We start from the raw sequence: 3,631 nt of genomic DNA, 5'->3' as shown, positions 1-3,631 counted from the left end.
ATAATCTGACAATTTTTCCGGCTTGAGGCACCGGAGTCAGATTAAAGACACATACTGAACTAAAGGCGTATGTGCAAAGCTTGTCGGAGTGTAGAGAGTCAAGCTGAGTTGACTCGTCACGTGGTGATGACAACAGCCATGTGCAAAACACTCACAACTTTATCGTCTATGTGGAAAAGGTTGCTAACAGCGCTCTCTATGAGAGGCCCTCGCATATAACTATACGAGGAAAAGGCGATAGAGTTGTTTGAATGTGGGGCAGGTTCATCGACAAGCTAAGTTGATCACATTCTTGTTGTGGCATCCTACTAGAATTGGTCACGGTCTGCACCAACTCTCCCCAAGTTGGCCAGACTTAAAACTAGAAATAAGGTTTGCAGCTATGTGAACCTAGAAACTGTAAAGGAGTTGAAAGAACTTAAAGGAATTGAAAGAGGCCTTGAGGTATATCCTCTTGGTAAAGACCCACAAAAGCTCACAAAAGTGGCTTCGAAGGGCAAAACTGGTTCATCCAAAACAATTGGAGAGCTTAAAGCAGAACCAATTCGAATGAAACACTATTGGTGAAACTTCATCATGAGAACGTCACAAGCTGATCACGCTCTATGATATGACTAGTATTATGTTGCTTCTAGTAGGCTAAGCGCAAGCCGAAACATCAACATGTGAAAGTCGTAGAATTTTGCAATCAAACTGTGGCTAGTACTGTGATGTTACTAGTAACCTGGTGTTCCGTCATATGGCCAAGAGAGCATTTGAAGGCGAAACTTCTGCATGGGAAAGCTGCATCATGATCAAAATTTTATATCGAGTATTATGTTGACGTTAGTAGGCCTTGGCCGAAAACGCAGCATGTGAAAGGTATAGATAAAAGTTATTGTTGCAGTCAGTACTGTGTAGTTACTAGTAGCTGGATTTAAGCTCAAAATGAGACACTGTTGGTGAAACTTCATCATGAGAATGTCACAAGCTGATCAAGCTCTATGATATGACTAGTATTATGTTGCTTCTAGTAGGCTAAGCGCAAGCCGAAACATCAACATGTGAAAGTCGTAGAATTTTGCGATCAAATTGTGGCTAGTACTGTGATGTTACTAGTAACCTTGTGTTACGTCATATGGCCAAGAGAGCATTTGAAGGCGAAACTTCTGCATGGGGAAGCTGCATCATGAACAAAAGTTTATATCGAGTATTATGTTGACATTAGTAGGCCCTGGCCGAAAGCGCAGCATGTGAAAGGTATAGATAAAAGTTATCGTTGCAGTCAGTACTGTGTAGTTACTAGTAGCTGGATTTAAGCTCGAAATGAGACACTGTTGGTGAAACTTCATCATGAGAACGTCACAAGCTGATCACGCTCCATGATATGACTAGTATTATGTTGCTTCTAGTAGGCTAAGCGCAAGCCGAAACATCAACATGTGAAAGTCGTAGAATTTTGCGATCAAATTGTGGCTAGTACTGTGATGTTACTAGTAACCTTGTGTTACGTCATATGGCCAAGAGAGCATTTGAAGGCGAAACTTCTGCATGGGGAAGCTGCATCATGAACAAAAGTTTATATCGAGTATTATGTTGACGTTAGTAGGCCCTGGCCGAAAGCGCAGCATGTGAAAGGTATAGATAAAAGTTAGCGTTGCAGTCAGTACTGTGTAGTTACTAGTAGCTGGATTTAAGCTCGAAATGAGACACTGTTGGTGAAACTTCATCATGAGAACGTCACAAGCTGATCACGCTCTATGATATGACTAGTATTATGTTGCTTCTAGTAGGCTAAGCGCAAGCCGAAACATCAACATGTGAAAGTCGTAGAATTTTGCAATCAAACTGTGGCTAGTACTGTGATGTTACTAGTAACCTTTTCTTACGTCATATGGCCAAGAGAGCATTTGAAGGCGAAACTTCTGCATGGGGAAGCTGCATCATGAACAAAAGTTTATATCGAGTATTATGTTGACGTTAGTAGGCCCTGGCCGAAAGCGCAGCATGTGAAAGGTATAGATAAAAGTTATCGTTGCAGTCAGTACTGTGTAGTTACTAGTAGCTGGATTTAAGCTCGAAGTGAGACACTGTTGGTGAAACTTCATCATGAGAACGTCACAAGCTGATCACGCTCTATGATATGACTAGTATTATGTTGCTTATAGTAGGCTAAGCGCAAGCCGAAACATCAACATGTGAAAGTCGTAGAATTTTGCGATCAAATTGTGGCTAGTACTGTGATGTTACTAGTAACCTTGTGTTACGTCATATGGCCAAGAGAGCATTTGAAGGCGAAACTTCTGCATGGGGAAGCTGCATCATGAACAAAAGTTTATATCGAGTATTATGTTGACGTTAGTAGGCCCTGGCCGAAAGCGCAGCATGTGAAAGGTATAGATAAAAGTTAGCGTTGCAGTCAGTACTGTGTAGTTACTAGTAGCTGGATTTAAGCTCGAAATGAGACACTGTTGGTGAAACTTCATCATGAGAACGTCACAAGCTGATCACGCTCTATGATATGACTAGTATTATGTTGCTTCTAGTAGGCTAAGCGCAAGCCGAAACATCAACATGTGAAAGTCGTAGAATTTTGCAATCAAACTGTGGCTAGTACTGTGATGTTACTAGTAACCTTTTCTTACGTCATATGGCCAAGAGAGCATTTGAAGGCGAAACTTCTGCATGGGGAAGCTGCATCATGAACAAAAGTTTATATCGAGTATTATGTTGACGTTAGTAGGCCCTGGCCGAAAGCGCAGCATGTGAAAGGTATAGATAAAAGTTATCGTTGCAGTCAGTACTGTGTAGTTACTAGTAGCTGGATTTAAGCTCGAAGTGAGACACTGTTGGTGAAACTTCATCATGAGAACGTCACAAGCTGATCACGCTCTATGATATGACTAGTATTATGTTGCTTATAGTAGGCTAAGCGCAAGCCGAAACATCAACATGTGAAAGTCGTAGAATTTTGCGATCAAACTGTGGCTAGTACTTTGATGATGCTTGTAGCCAACCGAATTGGTTGAAAAGCCCAATAAGTAAGCTAACTTGGGAGAGCTTGTTGGAAACCAAATGCTACTAGATTGGTCCAAATACATCCTTCAACAGGGGATCACTTGGCTCGCTTTACGAAGAGGAGCACAGCTATATGTGTTAATTCGGTATGAATCGCAAGATTTGTTTACCGACCTCTCTAACGCAAAAGGCGGTCTCGGCTTCGGCTGTTGACTGCGTCCGATTCAGGGTTATATAACTCTCGATTGAACACATTGATGTTCTATTGTTGGTGCTTCCAATAAAATTGGAACACTTAAAGCAGAACCGATTCAAATAATAGCATTCTGATCAATGATTGCATTCCTTGATCAAGAACTGCTGGAGTCATTGTGATGGCGAATTTTCTTCATAAGAAAATTGCAAAGAGACGGAACTTAATGAGACTAGTATTATGTTGTTTCTAGTAAGCGGAAGCTGAAACAGCAACATGTGAAAATCAAGTTTTGTTCAATGATCTCGAGGCGATAAGTACTATGAAGCAACTAGTAGCCTAAGCATGACTCAGATTTGAGACAGTCAAAAAGACTGGCGAAACTTCTTCACATGAAAGTTACATAGAGAACTACAAATGTATACAGCGAGTATTATGTTG

The 3,631-nt window shown here is 41.1% G+C and overlaps 1 pseudogene; it reads left to right on the top strand.

Annotated features, from left to right (window-relative positions):
- Nucleotides 1-3,078: 3,078 nt before the first annotated feature.
- Nucleotides 3,079-3,230, top strand: LOC142357326 (5.8S ribosomal RNA; annotated as a pseudogene).
- The last annotated feature ends 401 nt before the right edge of the window (nt 3,231-3,631 follow it).

The sequence above is a fragment of the Convolutriloba macropyga genome, unplaced genomic scaffold (assembly GCF_964194025.1).
Source record: "Convolutriloba macropyga unplaced genomic scaffold, txConMacr16.3 SCAFFOLD_4681, whole genome shotgun sequence".
Lineage (NCBI taxonomy): Eukaryota > Metazoa > Xenacoelomorpha > Acoela > Convolutidae > Convolutriloba > Convolutriloba macropyga.
The sequence above is the reverse complement of the archived record's forward strand: the minus strand, read 5'-3'. Positions and strand labels throughout refer to the sequence as shown.